Source organism: Mastomys coucha, unplaced genomic scaffold (genome assembly GCF_008632895.1).
Source record: "Mastomys coucha isolate ucsf_1 unplaced genomic scaffold, UCSF_Mcou_1 pScaffold22, whole genome shotgun sequence".
Taxonomy (NCBI): Eukaryota; Metazoa; Chordata; class Mammalia; order Rodentia; family Muridae; genus Mastomys; species Mastomys coucha.
The window spans coordinates 119840590-119859172 of NW_022196905.1; positions in this window are offsets into that span (position 1 = coordinate 119840590).

The following is an 18583-nucleotide window of genomic DNA, read 5'->3' on the forward strand; positions in this document are numbered from 1 at the left end:
CCACTTCTTGGCCCTGGCATTCCCCTACACTGGGGCACAGAACCTTCACAGGGCCAAGGGCCTCTCCTGGATGGGAGACTTTGAACCCTCCCCTGTTGTGTTTTGGGCATCAAAGGGTTGTGGTTTTGGACTACATGGGAACCAGATGTAGATATCCCTGTGAATACTACATCTCTGTTTGAAAACACCCGGACTACAGAAACAGGATAAAGCTCATCCTGGCTCATGAACGCTTGCGAGTGACTTACAGCAAGGCATGTGGTTCTTCTCTAGAAGAACACGGTATTATCTCAGACATTTACAATCAATTTTTCACACTCCCATATCCCAGCACATTTTTTTAAAGCAAACAAACAGAAAACAAGTAAACAGTTGCACAAGTTAATATATTTCTATAGATTAAAAAAATGAGTTAAACTCTAAATAAGGTAAAAACAGATACAATTTATAACACTTCCCATTCTGGTGTTGCTAGGCCTGGCTGTGACCTCATGACATGTTTCTCTTCTGTGAGATGAAAGATGAAATAAAATCACAGCAGGAAAATAGAATCTGTGGAGGAAGGGTGAAAATTCTACAACTAAAATGGAACAAGAATTAGATAAAATTTAAACCCCAGTGGCTTTGTTTAGGAGCAGATTCATCACTGAAGTGCAGTACCCATAGAAGACAGAAGGGGGCGCAGGACCCAGTGGAACTGTTATAGACTAGACAATTGTGAGGGCCATTGAGGCAAAAAAAACCAACCAACCAACCAACCAACCAACCAACCAACCAAACAAACAAACAAACAAAAACAAAACCAGAAAAAATACAGAGCAAGGGAAAAAAAAAACAAGAATAATAGAGTTTAAGATGTGGGTGTTGACACATGTCCAGTTAGAAGGTATAACATTTGCATTTTTGTTCTTCAGGGAGCAGAGAGAAATAAAACAAATGGGAAGTGAGATCTATGGGGACAACAGCTAAGGGCTTCCTAAGGCTGATAAAAGATGTCCTGAAAATTAAGAAAGAGTCAGATGAATGCAAGAGGAAAGAGTCTCAGAATCACAGTCTTGAGAGATACCATGGATGATATTGTTACTGTGTTAAACTTGTGTAAAAGGGTTACATTTAAACAGTTATTTAATTTCATTTTATGGGATGAATGTTTTGTCTCCATGTATGTATGTGCACCATGTGCGGGCAATACCCACAGAGGCCAGAAGAGGGCATTGAATCTAGTGGAACTGTTCTAGACATTTGTGAGCCACCATGTAGGTGCTGGGAATAGAATCCAAGTCCTCTGGAAGAGCAGCAAGCACTCTTTTTTTGTTTTGTTTTGTTTTTTTGAGACAGGGTTTCTCTGTGTAGCCCTGGCTGTCCCGGAACTCACTCTGTAGACCAGGCTGGCCTCAAACTAGAAATCCGCCTGCCTCTGCCTCCCAAGTGCTGGGATTAAAGGCGTGCACCACCACCGCCCAGCTCAGCAAGCACTCTTAACCACTGAGCCATCTCTCTAGCCTGAGAGAAGTTACTTTTAAATGAACAAAAGGGAAGTAAGTAGTCATGTCTCTATGGAATCTCCTGTGCTCAGGTTTTCTCCTCCGAGCAAAGCAAAGTCCAGATGTTCCTTCTCTCCACTCCCCATGCCCACTCCAGAGTTAATTACTGCCAGGATTCGGTGTGGGAACTTTCTTCACAGTGAAAGATCCAGGTCATCTTGCCTAGAAGCCTGGATACTTTGTCTCATTAAGGCCTCTTGAGTTAGGTAACTGTCTTGGCACCTTTTTGCCTCCCACGGATGCTTGGAGGCAGGATGGAGCTTTCAGATGTCTTTTCTGCTGGTAGAAAGTCATGTAAGCCTTCTAAAGGCTGATTTTTTTGATATCCCTCGTCCTAAAACACCTGTATCTCAGCTTTGTTTCCCTTGAATTTCCTTTAAAAAATAGTAACAAGGGCTGTGTATCAAAAGCTGCTTGATTTACCAAACAAAATGTGCTTCATAATCACCCCACAAACCTAGATGCTGAGTGTGGAAGCTCAGGGCTCTGATCTGAAGCCCAAGGATGTGGATTTCAGGAGAAGGCCCTTGACGCAAGCCAGAAAAGCATGGGGAATTTGTTCCTGGTTATTTTACTTGAAGTTGAGGTTGGGCTGGTGCCCAAATGGGTGACTTTTTTTCCATGCATATGAGGAAGTTCAGAGCACAGCCTGACCTCTGAAGCTGGTGTCTGCAGGGCTTGCCAATAGAGCCAAATGGGAAAGCAAGAGAGAGGTTGACATTGGAGAAGGAGAATTTGAGTCCTGACTTTAGAGTCAGTCAAAAGTGATATCCATTTATTTGAGTTTAACAATCTCCCTGTGCCTCAGCTGTTATCTAGCACATAGATCTAGCAATCGTACCCACATGTCTTTAGAACCCCAAAGCCTGGGGCTTGGGAGATTGCTCAGTAGGTAAGCCTTCTTACTATTCTTTCTGAGAATCTATCTGAGATTAGTTATGGCATCCATACCTGGTGTCTCACAGCCTTCTGAAAATCAAGCTCCAGGGACAGGCCTCCTCTTCTAGACTCTTTTGGCACACACCACACACACACACACACACACACACACACACACACACACACACACACACACGATTATAAAAAGTAATTAACTGAATTTTAAAAGTAGCATGTAAGCCTCATTCCTACATATAGGCTTTCCTGGAAGATCATAGGAGAAATAAATTAATTTGAGAATGATAAAAAGTTACTTTACCCTATGAATGTTCCACCTAGCTCATAAATATTCATAAACCTTTTAAAAAATCTTTAATAGTGCTCACCAGGAGGCACTCCACTTTGGGGCAGCCCATTCCAACCTTCCTTTAGAGAGTGTGCTTAACTTGGCTCTGCTAATAAACTTCTGTTTTTAAACCATCTATTGACTAAATTCCTCCCTTCTAGAAGACAAGAGTAAAGAGACCTTTGCAAGTACCCGTAGCAATCTCTGACGATGAGATGGTTCATACTAACATAAGCATGTGTAGCCCGGGGAGCTAGCTGTTTTCTCTTAGTGTTTTGTGTGTCTTTTAATCTCATTCCACAGCCCTGAGCACATGGACCGACTGCAGGTAGCTTTTGAACGGTGACAAATGTGAGCTGTGATTTCCTGCCCTTACTCTAGAAACTAGTGTAGCAAAAAGCTTCATTCTCCCACCAGCTTGAAGAGGAGCTTGTAAAGCCCATTCCAGCTTTATCTAAAGCCTAAATCATCACTGTTCCTGCCTCATTTTGTGCTGTCCAGAAGCAAAGAAATTGGACATTGCACCACACTAAATGACATGTTAACAAGAGCAGATTAGACACAGCGAGGACAGCTTGCCTAGTGGATTAATTGAAAGTGTCACCTGGTGATTAGAGGCCATCAGCTAATGACTTTGAGGGAGAATGTCACACTTTAATAGTGACTCATGAAAACTAAATAGTTCAATAAATCCCAAAGTTGACATGATAATAGGAAAAGCCACTTTCTTGAACAATTCTCTGGAAGAATTCAGAAGCAGCCCAGTGGATTTTATAGGTTAGGGCAAGAACATGAGCGTGGAAGTTTGTATCCTGTAACTAAACTGAAAGCTATCATTTAATGGCTGTGCCACCTTGGACTAGTTACTAAACCTTACTGGGCCATGATTTCTTCACAAATACAATGGGTCTGATAATCGGAGCTTCAGAATCACATACACTCTCACAAGCTGGATGTTGGGGCTCTTTGGAAGGGTATATCAATCAGAGTTCAAGAGGAAAGAAATAGCACATACAAAAGGAATCATGGGAACAAATCGAAACAGGAAGTATTTGATTGGGTGTGGCCAAAATGTAGGGAACCAATAAGATCGACTGAAATACCAAAGACTGCTTCCTGAAGCAATTTCAGCTCCAGGCTGGAAGAGCACAGGGGGAGTATTACCAGACCCAGGGAGAGCTGTGATCTTGGGGCAATGACCTCTCAGAGGAGCAGAGATGTCCATGTTCAGTAGGGAGGGGATGAGAGAATGTAGACTCTGTCCTCACTCCTGTCTTCCACAGCTCTCCTGATGAGTCAGATGCCATACAGAAAAAGAAAGTCCAGGAGCTACAGGACCAAGAGCTGAGTCATTCTCCAAGACAGAGCAAGGGAAGGTGAGGAAGGGAGGAGGGGAAGGGAGGATGGACACCGTCAGTACAAAAGATGGAATCTCATCTACTCACTGTTCTCTCTCTATTGCAAGAATTGCTTAATGGGTTAAAGTAACTCGTGTGGCCATGCATGCCCTGTGGTGGTTTGAATATGCCTGGCCCAGGAAGTGGCACTATTAGAAGGTGTAGCCTTGTTGGAGGAAGTGTGTCATCGTAGGCATGGGCTTTAAGATCCTCATTCTAGCTGCCTGGAAGTCAGTCTTCTCCTAGCTGCCTTCAGAACAAAAGGTGGAACTCTCAGCTCCTCTAGTGAAAAGCCTGCCCAGATGCTGCCATGTTTCCTGTCTTGATGATAATGGACTGAACATCTGAACCTGTAAACCAGCCCCAAATTAAATGGTCTCCTTTATAAGAGTTGCCTTGGTCACAGTATCTGTTCACAGCAGTACAACCCAAACCAGACATTCCCTACTTTACACTGTGGCAGATTGCTATAGCTCAGCTATGATTAAAAAGCAGTAAGGTATTCCATCAATAATGATCTGAACAAGGTTGGAGAGTTGGCTCTGTGGTCAAGAGTGCTTGATTCTCCATCACTGCCTATAGCTCTAGTTCTGGGATATCTGGTGCCCTCTTCTGGGCTCCAGAGACTCCTGCACATATATGGTACATATAAACTCATGCAGGCACACATATGCACATATAAGTAAACTAACTAACTAACTAACTAACTAAATAAATAAATGCATCCTTTAAACAAAATATTGGGTGAAGTTTTATTAAAGAAACAAAAAAATAGTATACACTTCAGAGGAAGTCTGGGCCTCTCAAGAATCATAAGCATGCTTTAATTGCTAATTTGTATGATCTCTAAATCCAAGTATATTTTCAGAATTATCTTTAGTGAGAAATCAATGAAATGCAGGTGAGAATAAACCTCTGCAGCAGGACAAACAAAAGTGGGAGGTGAATAGGGGAACCAAAACCTTATCTCATATCCGCACATATTTCCTCTAATAAAAAATGAGATGCGGTGGCTGTTGTCTGCATCCATCTATCTTGTCCTATATTAGGTTCTAAGGCTATAAATCATGTCTGATTTTTGAGATGGCTTCGTCGTTCACATAACCTGGCGTCCTTAAAATTGAGTATCTATCATCTCCTGGTAGAATTTTGGAATTTCTTAATGGCGAGCACTGGCAACTGTTAATAGGATATGTTTCACTTTCTAAATGTCGTTTTTAAGGCTCTGAATCTGCCAGGAAAGAATCCCAGACCCATTAGCTTCTCCCCAGTGTGGAATGCAGCTGCCCAGCTGGGAGACTGCAGGTCATGCCATTGGTCTTTGGGTATGCCGGAGACCTCCTCGGTCAAAACATAGTGTAACTCTTTGTCTCTTTCCAAATCCACAGCTGCTTTGGAATGAATTAGCTAATTCTGTAAGTTATTTAGTGGGTAATTTACTTATTGATTAAGCTCCTAAATAAAAGTAACAACATCCCGGCTTATTTAGCTCAGCTAACGTGACATATTTATAACCCACAAATACTTATTTGGACAAAATCAAAAGATTCTGGGAGAGTTAGCTGCGACATTGGTGATTTTTCTTTCATTTGTGTGTGAGCACAGGTGTGTGTGTGTGTGTGTGTGTGTGTGTGTGTGTGTGTCTTGTATGTGTTTTCTGTTATGTACATGTATGTATTAGCCTGTATATAGAGACCAGAGTGTCAATTTGGGGTGTCTTTTTCCTCAATACTATCTTATTTTTTGAGACAGAGTCTCTTCCTAAACCTAGAACACCCTGTTCAGCTAGCCTGGCTGGTTAACTGTGCCCAGGATCCTCCAGTCTCTACTTACCTCACCCCCAATGCTGGGGTTATAGGTCTTTCACCCCATGTAGGTTTTTATGTGTATTCTGGGAGATGGGACTCATGACCTCATGTTTGCCAGGCAGGCACTTTGCCCACTGAGCTGTCTCCCAGCCCCATGAATGTTCTTTCTTAAATGTCAGCAACATAGATCTTTAAGAGTCTTTCTATCAATGTGTCACAGACGAAAACAAGAGAAGACCATTTAAAACTGAGCCTCGGGTACCGCCATAAACACGGATGGGGAGACCCTGGGAATTCCCACCATTCACCTTCACTCAGGACACTACAAAGTAGTGCCAACAACATTTCTCTCACAGGACACTCCTATGAGACCCTTTGGTGGAAGGCTTGGGGGAAGGAGAGAGACAGGAACCAGAAAAATGCTCTGGGAATATGGGAAGGTAGAAGCCTCATCGAGGGTGACCCACCATCCCCAAAATAAAACCAAGCTAATGAAACCCAAGTTAGAACAGAGAGGGGTCTACATGGACTTGTCTGCAGCCCTGGAGCAGCTCTGGGATATGGACCCATATACTGTGCCCAGAGTTCTCCCTGCATGGAGATCATCTGTATCTCTCTGTGGTAGTTTAACTTAATCTTTATTCCAGTTCTCACTCATACTTAGGCTTGGCTGTTGGTTATTCCAAGTCTTTACCTCCCCATCCCTTTAAGGATGCTCTCTCATCTTTGCTCAGCTTTTAAGCACCTTCCTACTTTGGTTCATCAGGTAACCTCCTTACACCTTTTAACAACCTGGCAATGCTCGGAGAACAATTTGGAAGGTAGTATTCACACCTTCCTGTCTCCCTTTTCTTCAGGATTCAGGCACCTCAAGTCCAAACTTTTTTTTCCCCCCCTGGCAACTATGAATTCAATTTTTGCCTTCCTGTCCATGTGGATGGCTGAAAGCCCTGCTGGGTTCTTATGGTGGTTAATTCAAAATATTCTCTTTGCACACATGCTTCACAATACCAAAGCCAATTTGGCAGGTGCTCCTCCAAGCAGGGATGCCAGGAGAGAAGAAACACGGGCCAACTCCAGGTAATCCGAAACAGCCCCGGAATCCTACAGATACCATTTTCAGTGCTTAGGAATTTTTGTTCCCAGGACCGTCTCTTCCGTTTCCTCTCAAATCTTTGCCAGATTCTGCCTTAAATTGAGAACCCAAGAAACGCGTGTTTGCATAATGAGCAGCCGGCTTCTTGGGTCAGATAGAAGAGTGTCTGGTGGGTGACAGAGAACTCGCTGCTGCTCAGTGCCTTAAATGCTGGTATTTTGTGTTCTTGCAAAGCAGCCTGGGAGTTCATGAGTTCATCATTGCCAGGAATTAAGGAGAAGGAGTAGAAGATGGATGCGGATTCACGACTCCTTATTGTGTGCTGTTGTATCATTTCTAACGACGTTACCACGCTCTGTCTACTGGTGCCTCTGTCTGGTCCTCCACCTTCTTGCATACTGAGTCTGAAACGTGACACCTCTCTCCCAACTGCCTTGAGAACAGCAGAGTGTGCCAGACAAAGGCTGCAGGGTTCTGGCACCATTGTCTGTGACTTTCTTAGGGCTTTTGCCACACAGAAGAATGTGGCCACTTCCATGATGACCGGATCTCAACCGCCACTGGTTAAGAATGGGTTCATGACGTCACCTTCCTCGAAGTAGCATTGCCTTGTTACACAGAGGTCCATTGTCCATCCTCTCTTTGTTGATCTTTATGTGCATGACGGTGTGTGCCCATCGGCAGGTGATACGGTGGTCGTAGATGACGATGGCTCTCACCTCCATTCTTATGGCAAAGAACTTAAGCCCCGTGTCATCCAGTTTGTTCCATCTGTCATCCACGAGACAAGGATGGTATGCATACCAGCTACATAGGGTCATCGGAAGCACTCAACAGGGGGAGTCACTGATGCCAAGTTCACTGTCTGCCGTTCTCTTGCTGACGCTCTTCTGTTGTGAACATAAAAGGAGGAGCGGCCTCCGGGCTTCTGCTCTTGTGACCCCACAGCTGGAATGTTCCTCCCCTCAGGTCTTCACACAGCTGTCTCCAGTTCCTCCTCCCAATCCCCGCCCGCCCACAGCATTTCCAGACACCTGAGGTATTGCGCATGTGTTAGTTTGTTTCTCTTGCCTTCTTGCCCTAGAATGTTCCTGCTTGTGGATGGGACCACGTCCCTCTGCTCACATCAGCAAGCCCAAATCAGGACAGCTGGTAACCATGGGACGTTCAGAAGCCATTTGCAACTGAATCAGAGAGAAGGGGGGTGGGGGGATGCATGCTCATGTTTATGAACCTGAGCCAGCTTGGGTTGTGCAGCAGGTCATAATGTTCTCAGTAAGCAGACAATGAGGAAGCTATATACTAGAACGATACTCTTTCCTTACCCAAAAGCCCCTTTGGGAGTTTCCCATCAGCCACCATCCTTTACATTAGTCCAGAGCACATTATCAATTTTTTAAATTAAAAAACTAATGTATTTATTTTGTGTGTCTATGTGTGCTTGTACATGTGTGTTAGGGTACTTGTGTATACATGCATGTAGAGGGCAGAAGTCAACCTCAGGGATCACTCCCCAGGAAACGTCCACTTGATTTTTTGAGACAGGGTCTCTCACTGGGACTCGGGGATTTCTGAGGAGGCCAAACTAACAGGCTAGTGAGTCCCAAGGATCTTTCTACCTCAGCCTCTCCACCAGTGATGTAACGAGCACCAGCCACCGCGCCCAGCTTTCTAATGTAGGTGCAGAGGATTGACTTCAGGTCCTCAGGCTTGTGTGGCAAGCAATTCAATCACTGAACTGTCTCTCCAGCACCAATTTTCTTTTTAATTAAAAAAATTATGGTTTTACACACACACACACACACACACACATACACACACACACACAGCCTGAGTAAACAAAATACAGAGAACTTATATAAACTCTTGTACACACAGTGTGCATACACAGACCTAAATGTACACACATAAATGCACACATGTGTGCTTGTATATGTTGCCCATTTTCAGCATCCTGCACCCAAGAGGAGAAGGCTGCTGCTGTTGATGAATTACAGGACACATCCTCCTCACCCAGGACCCATGGTTCTCCTCGGAGGTGCTCATCCTGGCTCCCTTTGGAAGGTGATATCTGTCTTTACTTGATGCCTGACCATGAGAAGAAGGGGCATCTCAGACTCCCACAGAAGACCTGGCATACATTTTTTTGTAACCTACTTTTAATAAGTAATAAGGGTTCAATCTCTCCTCTAGCCTACCACCCAGCAGAGGGAGAAAAATCACTAGGATACGGGAGAGGTGGACCCATTCAACAATAGTTCTTTGGGGATGAGCTTGATCTTTGGTAGCAAACACCAGATATGACTCAGCAGCTGCAGACCAGTCCTCTACGCAGGCAGATACCACACATGAACCAGCAGCTTCAGTCCAGTCCCTCGACAGGCAGACACCGGGCACAAACCAGCAGCTGTAGTTCAATCCTGAGGGAACCCCCCAAGGCTCACCAACCAGCCTGAGGTGAGGCCGCAGAAGCGGTAAGCTGCAGCAGGAACCTCACAAGCAGTTCTTGGTGAGTTTCTCCCAGTGGAGGCTTTTACCGTTAAGTTGAGCTCAACAACGCTACGTAAGGCAAAGCAATCCGTGCATGTCCTTAGCAAAGAATAGTGAGGTGGAGAAAACTAAGCCAGTGCTCAGTGCTCATCTCCCACTGTCTGTGGGGGTCATACACTCCTTTCATGTGTTTGCTATATCCAAGCATCCTCTCACCCGTCTCTGCTTCAGGAAAGCCTTCTCCAATGATGTCTGCTCCAGCAAAACATCATTTGACACAACTAACTTTCCAAAGGAAGGAGAAGTTTCCACTTCACAGATCTCCGTTCTTGTTTTTTATGTGACTGCATCCGATCATGGCTTATCAAAAGGGCTGACTTGAGACCATAAGGTAACTATGGTTCCATTCCAAATCCCAGTCTTTGGAATCAGAGACAGAGAAACTGAGCACAGTGCATTACTTGCACGGAAAATGGCATCGTTGCCATGGAAAGAAGGAGATGCTGGTCCAAAGCTAAGGTGGTGTTCAAGGGCTAAATGACCCCCTCATCTTTTACAATTCCCGGAGATCAAATCCCCCAAGCACCTAAAAACCTGTTTGGAACTTTCTCCTCACATAGACCCTTCAGTGGCTTGATAATAAAGTGGGACATAGGAACAACTATATCTTAAACCATCATCTTTTATTTTCTCCACATTAATATGCCTTTCTCCTGTCACCAGAGCCTCTAGAGCCTGCCTGGCACGCAGCTAGGATTTGGAAGAGGCTCTAGTTTGTTGTCACTCACGTGGAAAAAAAAAAACGATAACGAATGTGACCTTTTCCTTTATGGTTGTGCTTCCAAGAGCCAATTCGACTGACACAGTGTAAATATTCAGTAGATCTACTTGATTTAATTAGTAATTTGATTTCATAGACTAATCCCCAAATTCTTAGAGGAGCTGAAATCTAACAAAATCTTTTTCGGCTGTCTTTTTGTTGTTGTTGTTGTTGTTATTTAAATATGTGGCAAAGCTCAGCAGTTAACAGCACAAACTACTTTTACAGAGGACCTAGGTTTAGTTCCTAGCACCCACATGACAGCTCACAGCTGTTTGTAATTCCAGTTCCAGGAGACACACACCCTTTTCCGGACTCCTCAGGTACAAGGCCCATACATGGTTCACATACATACATGCACACACACAGGTCAATAGTCACACATATAAAATAAGGAAAATAAATACAAGTTTTAAAATGTGGTAAATCCTTGATTACTTCTTCCCCACCATCCCCCCCCCAAACCTATTTCTTTTGATTTTTCCTTTAGGAACCTATACCTAGGCCTTATTGGGATTTGGGGCTTCGATGCTGAAAGAGATTTTAATACTAGCCCATATTCAATAAAGCAGAGATCAAGAGTAAAGGAGACATCCAGAGAAAAGTAAGGTACTTGAGAGCCTGGATGGGGCCATCTCAAACAGAGTACCATGAATTCTTCTACAGCCAGCATATATGAGACTTTGGTGAAATTTGAAATGACTGTCTTACCATTGGGGAAAGGAAGGACATCTTACCCAAGGTCATATACATTCAAACTTTAGGCCTGGCTCACTGCTGTTTTAGAATAAAGTATTTATATATGAAGGGGACATTAATGTCAGCAACCTTCACAGTGAATGTAATTAAGAGTGTTGGAAGTCCCTGCTTTTCACCTGGAAGGGGGTGTCAATCAGACTCTAAGGTGACTGGATAGTTCTGACTACTCATGGCTCTGCAAGACCCCCATCTTGCCATCCTGCCTTAATTCACCCCTTGGATGTTAATCCTGAGCATTTCTAGAAGCAGAAAGTTCATCTTGTAGAGTCTTTGGTGTTCGACAGGTGTGCGGGGTTTAAAGCCATGTCACACTGTCACCTTGGAGTTCTATGGCGGCTCGAGTGAGAAACGTTTCCCATCGTCTCTATGTTTGAACACTTGATTTCAGACAATGGTGCTGTTTTATGGAGATTAGTTGGTACAACCATGCTGGAGGAGGCACATCACTGGATTTGAGAGTATGAAGTCTCACCCCACCCCTCTCTCCTTCTCCTATCTCTCTCTCTCTCTCTCTCTCTCTCTCTCTCTCTCTCTCTGCCTCATGCTTGTGGTTGAGACATTAGTGCTCAGCTCCCTGCTCCTGCCATCATGCCTGCTGCCCACTGCCATGACTCCAGTCATGGTGGACTCTAACACTCTGGAACTGGAATCTCTCATGAACTCTAGATTCTATATGCTCCCTTGGTCATAGTGTTTTATCACAGCAGCAGGGAACTATCTAATACAAGTTCTGAAGGTCAGGATGTGCAGGTACATCAGGGTGAAGTTCTGGTCTTTAGGATTGTGCCTACTTCTGGATATTAGAGGGGAGAATCTACTTCCTTACGGTGTTGAAGTCCCAGAAGCCTCCTGGGCTCCTTGAAGACACTTCCCCTTGCACAACCAGCTACTCCTGCCCCCAGTCATACTTTTGAGGCTGTTTCCCCCTGACCTTTTAAACTTGGTTTTGACTTGGAATCTTTTTTGATTCTGCCAGCTATTAAAGACTTTTGATTACATCAGTATCACCTGAAATAATGGGCAACTGACCTGGAAGAAATTCCCATCTCCAGGTCAGTTGGTCAAGATTTTAATTCCATCTGTACACTTAATGCCTCTTTCCCACGCTTTTCCAACATTATCCTCAAGGCTCAGCTCAGAGTCTAGGGACAAGGGCGTCAACATCTTTACAAGCCCACCATGGGCACCACGTATTGGACTGAGGAGAGAATAAGAAAAAGTATTATTTTTCCCCCAAAGAAAGTCACCTTATTGGTTAAGGGTTTGGGATGAATTCAGCATGAAGTTGTGGAGTTGAAAGTTGTTAATGACTCATAAGAGAAGATCAGTTTTTGAGCTGAGAAACCCCAGCGAAACCATGATCCCCTCATTAACAAACACCAGCACTGGCAACTTAATTCACTGCTGGGTAACAACACGTGTTGCAAAAAAAATGAAAAAATTAACATTACAAATAAATCAGGGGTGATTTGCATCACAAAGAGTGTCACCTTGGGACTTCAGTGAAATCCAACTGATTTAATTGAATATAAATCATCTGGTTCCAACTGTTTCTCTGTTTCCCAAGTTTCTGGTTCCTAGCCCCGTGCAGGGTATTAGGGACATGGCAATACTGAGATCTCACTTGGCTTCTGCTTTGAGTTAATGGAGAGATTAGGCAGTTTTCTCTCGGGAGAAATTATTCGGAGGAGAGGCACGGGCTTCCCTGACATGACAGAGAGGCATCTGGGATGATGTGCCCAGCTTTGTGAAGGCAAATGGAGGCCAGAGGACAACCTTAGGTGTCATCCTTAGGAATATCACCCGTATTCTTTGAGCTCCAAGACAGTGACTCTCATTGGCTTGGAGCTTACCAGTTATGCTGCACTAGGTGGTCGGTGAGCCCCAGGGATCCTCCTGTCTTGGGTAATAAGCGTGCTACCTCACACCGGCATTTGTATGTGGGTTCTGGGGATCAAACAGACTCTTGTGCTTGCACAGTAGACACTACTGACTGAGCTGTCTCCAGTTCCCCTGCTGAGACGTCAAGGGACCCATGAGTAGAAGAGGGGAGAGCATCTAGTCACAGAATAGCATGTGCAAGACCCTATGTCAGAGAGAGTACGTGGTGTATACCATTGGACTGGCTGGTTTTGTGTGTCAACTGGACACAAGCTGGGAGTTATCACAGAGAGGAGAGCTTCAGTTGGGGAAGTGCCTCCGTGAGATCCAGCTGTGGGGCATTTTTTTAATTAGTGATCAAGAGGGGAGGGCCCATCCTATTGTGGGTGGTGCCATCCCTGGGCTGGTGGTCTTGGGTTCTATAAGAAAGCAAACTGAGCAAGCCAGGGGAAGCAAGCCATGACCTCTTTGTCAGCTCCTGTTTCCTGACCTGCTTAGCTCCAGTCCTGACTTCCTTTGGTGATGAACAGCGATGTGGAAAGTGTAAGCTGAATAAACCCTTTCCTCCCCAACTTGCTTCTTGGTCAAGATGTCTGTGCAGGAATACAAACCCTGACTAAGACAACCAACAAAGTACGTATATATGAAAAACTCCGTGTGCTTGAAGCCATAAAAGGAGGTGGGGATAAGGTTCACCGAGGTCTTAGACTATGCCAGGCGTCATTAAGCTTTGTCTAGGGGAAGCTACTCCAATGTGTAGATGATGCGATCCCAACTGCAGCCAGAAATGGCTTTCATTAGCTATCAAAAGCAGACGAGAGTGGGGTCCCATGGCTGCAGGGGGGAGACTCAGATCACTCTTTGCCCTGCAGAATTGGGAGCAGCAGTCGGCTTCGGGAGGCTGTGCTGTGAGCATCCTCCAGTGTTTGTTTGCTGAAAAGAAGGCATTTCAAATGATGCTGTTGCAAAATCAGCAGGTTCCAATTAGACGCAAATCCTAAAATCATTTTCAGGCCAAACTTTAGAATCGGGGTAGGCAACTGCAGTGCCTGCCCAGTACAGGTAGTTGGGGGTGGGGGGAGCATATTTAGCTGTTACATATGCAAGGGAGAGGACTGCTTGCTTGTGACAGCTGAGTTTCGTGGTTCTAGTCACACACTCTGAAGTTTTAATCTTTTACTTATTCTTTGACAATTTCATATATACACATATATACACATGTTGGGCCCTATTTGGACCTGGTTTGGGCCTTGAGGACAAACCCAAGCCTGGCTCGAGTTTTGTAAACTGTCTCAGTCACTTCTGTACTGGAGTGACTCAGCACGACCTGCTTAAGCCAGCCTTTTGCCTAGCTACTGCTGACGTAGAGTAACTTTGTTGGCTTGGTCAGTCACCCCATACCCTTCATCAACTTTCCCCTCCCCTTAGGTCATCGCACCTCAGCAGAAAACTCTGCCTCCTCTCTCAGCCCTTTATAAAGAAAAGATCCATACAATAAAACGAGTTCCTGCTTTGACAGACTCGGGAGGCAGGAGATCTGAGCAGCGACACTCATCATCCTACTCAGCCCCTGAGATTCTCGACTGGACCGGTTTCTCTCTCACCTGGATCTGCCAGCAGAGATTCCGGCATACATATATACATATATACCTGTATATATCTATACATATATACATATACATGTATATCTATACATACACATACATACACATATACATATATACAGACATACACATATACTATGTACACATATACATATATATGCATATGTACATATATATGTGTATATGATCATACTGGTGTAAAAGTCTCCTCCCGTTCCTCTTAGAAGGCTACCAACACATAACTCTATCATCTTCCTTTCTACTTCTTCCTTCTTTTGATTTTTCTTTCTGTTTTTTTCTTCCTTTATTTCTTTCTTCCTATTGAGTCTCAGTTCTTTGACCACTTACAAGTCTCTGCACGGCCACTGCAAAGAGGTCTTAACTGATATTGGACTGTAATGATAGACTGCCTGCCTGCCTGACAGACAAGATGCCATTGTTGGTAGAACAGTGGCATGGAAGTTATGAAGGTAACCAACCCTTGTCTGATTGGATCCAAGGTCTGGTTAACAGGAGAGAATTCCTGCCTGGTGCTGCAAACCTGGTTAAATTCCCATCGCTTGAGAGGTCACAGGCTCTGGGGAAGTGGGGAACTGATCATTGTTTTGCAAGGTGATGTTTACTAAATGCTAAATGCCTTCTAACCATTTACATTTATACCCACAGATTACTGCTGCTCCCAGCCTCGGCTAGATATTCTGAGTTTTTAAGGAGATGCCAAGAATCTAGAATTTGACTGTCAATGATTTCAATTTCGGATTTTTTTTTTTTTTAAACATTTTGCAGATCGACGCTGAAGGAAGCAATGAGATCCAGAAACAATTCCTGTGGGAATTGATTTGAACTTCATAGATATTATGTTAAGACTTCAGACTTTGTTTGGAATCAGAACTGCATAGAATAGTTTTGGAGTCCATGCCCTTTGCCCAGGGGCTGGTGACCCAGCGTCTGTTGTTGATGCTTAGCGTCTCTAATGATTCTCCTCCACTCCACGCCACAGGGATGGACTCTTGCTTTTTAGTACATAGACCTCATGTCTGAGCCGGAAGGCATGGAAGAATGAACCTGCTTAATTGATCGTATAAGCCACAGCCCACACAACCTCCTAGTGTATTAGGGACATTATCAGCCTAATACAGATGGATCTGTCTTTACTCCTTCTGCTAATGTCTCAACTCTGAAATTTAGACTTCAGCTTTGAATTACAAATTATGAGAGGAAGCCACTGGTGGAGGAAGTGAGTGGAAGCCCATCTCCTTAGGAAGCTGGAAGCATGATCTGGTAATGACAGCCGGACAGGCCTCCATTAAGCTAATGAGATGCTCAGAGTTAGAGATTCGAACTGAGCTTCTTAATAGGCAAAGCCCTGGGCATCAAGGAAGACATCAGATGATTGTAAGGTTTCCTGTGGGGACTTGTGATTTTAAATAGACTCACGAAGACCATCGATTCAATTGACAATATGATGAAAAGAAGATGAAGAAAAAAACAGGCCAACTTTTATTTGAAGAAACTTAGAGATACATGAACAGACAGAAACTGTGGATTCTTTTCTGTTCCAGATTCTGCCAGGATCTATCAGTCTCAGGTGGTAACATGGTCAGAGAAAGGAAGAGGTCTACTTTTTCACTATGAAGGGGCAGAGGGGAAGAACCACTACAGGGCAAGTACTTCATCTAAAAAATCAAGTCCAATTTGTGCTGCCCAAATACTCTTGACTATGTGACCTTCCGCAGTTGTGAGGTCAGCCTACCATGGTCACATCCTTAAAGAGAACTGACTCTCCCTCCCCAAGAGTTATGACTTGCCCCATAGCTTCTCACAGAGAATGTGAGTCTTATGGAGCTGGAGAGACAGTGCCACTGTGAAGAGCATTGGCTCCTCTTGCAGAGGACCTGGATTCTGATCCTAGCACCCACATGGCAGCTCCCAATCATCAGTAACTTCAGCTCCAGAGGATCTGATGCCCTCTTCAGGCCCCCATGGGCACTGCACACAGGTGAGATAGATGCACACAAACACATTTTTAAAAACCAAAGAGGGCATTCATAGGGTGAAGGCTCCCAAGAGACTGCTGACTGGACTCTTGTAAAGGTGGAGAGGGATGAATAAATATTTGGTCTGCTGTGGCCTAGTTTTGAATCCATGCAGAAGAAGGGTCCAAGAGAGATGACGGGTGAGTAAAGATGAGTTTGTTAGAATGTCCAACTTATGGCTCATAGGATGTATGTTGCCAAGGGTAACTATGAATTCAGCCAGACAACTAAAAACATTCCCAGGAGTTTGGTGGGTTTTGTTTGTTTTTCCATTTATTTTTTCTTACTGGTTGGATGTCAACTTTAGATGGCATCCCGTGTGTCCTGTGGCAGTGGTAGAAGGGGTGGGCACACCTGGAGAAGATAATGGGGTGAACTGGGAAACTTACATTCTGTCTACAGAGCAACAGCAGGCCTGAATCTTGGATAATTTCTTTTATGTAGAAATAACAGAATATTGTGGATTGTACAAGGCCTACCTGTGAACTGAAGTTACCAGTGGGTCAAAAGATTTTTTCCAACTTACTACCTAAGGCCTAGAGGATAATTGGAGATATCGAGGGAAAGAAGAACAGGGTGTGCAATGGAGTTTTTAAAAAAAGAAATAAAAAACATGTTAGAATCCCATTTTTCAATTTATCTCCTCTCTGAGAATTCAATCTAACAGCTGGAATGAGGGCCAGATTGAAACCCAGGAAAAAGATAAGATAAAGGATTAGATAAGATCCTTCCTGCTTTAAAAAAAAAATCCCACCAGCAGATAATGCAATCTCCTTCCATCACTCAGCACCATCTTATTTAAAGATTTCACTCCTGGTCTCCCTCCATTTGGTCTCTCAGCAGATTGAAGATAGAAAAACCAAATTTGCTGCTTACATCTGCGCCTAATGAGCTAGAGCTGGTCAGGTTGGGATCTGAGATTCTTTTTCATGCATGCACACACGAGCAATCTTTATGTGTCTGAGTCATTTCAACTGAAGTTATACAATCACCATGCAAATATTGAGCCACAAGAAATTTCCTCTTCCTGGGTGACAGAGATGGCACCTGAAAGAAACATCAGAGTCAGTGGACTTGAAAAGTTGGAATTCTCCAGGTCAGGCTCTCTCTGTTTCCCTGGTTCACCATCCTGGGGATTTCCTGCATCCTTAGGTAGGTGTGAGATGCTGCAGCTGTGTAGCATGTTGTACCTAGATCCACAGGGACAATTCAAGTAATCTGATTCCGAAGGTATCTAGCTATCAGTGGGAACTTACAGCAAGATTTTCTTCTCCTTAATAAGTTTCAAGACATCTATCTAGGTGTAGACTAAAAGGATGTCCGAGGGAAACACACATGATGGCTAGTGTTCTCTTTATCAGCCTGATTGAAACTGTAGTCAAATGGAAGAGGGAACCGCAGGTGAGGGGTTGGCCTCCATCAGACTGGCCTGGGGAAAGTCTTTAAGGCATTTTTTTTTTTTTTTTTTGATTAGTGATTGATTCGAGAGGGTTCAGCCCACTTTGGTACTTCTACCTCTAGTCAGGTGGCCCTGGGTGACATCAGAGAGCAGGCTAAGCAATCTATGAGGAACAAACCAGTAAAAAGTACTCTTCCAAGATCTGTGATTCAGCTGCAGCCCCAAGATTCACCTCTGCTCTCATCAATGATGGACTATAAACTGCAAGCTTAAATAAACACTTTCCTCCCTCAAACTGGTTTTGGTTACGGTGTTTATCTCAGCAAAAGATGGCAAACTAATACACCCACATCTCATGGTTCTGTGCAAGGGGAAATACCACAGTAGGATCTGAATTCTAATGAATGACTAGGGTGGTGGTGGGATAGCTCACTGGGCAGATGACTGACAAAAATCATTACAGGCTTGGATTACTGTATTCACTGAAGTCTCTATGGTATATATATATATATATATATATATAT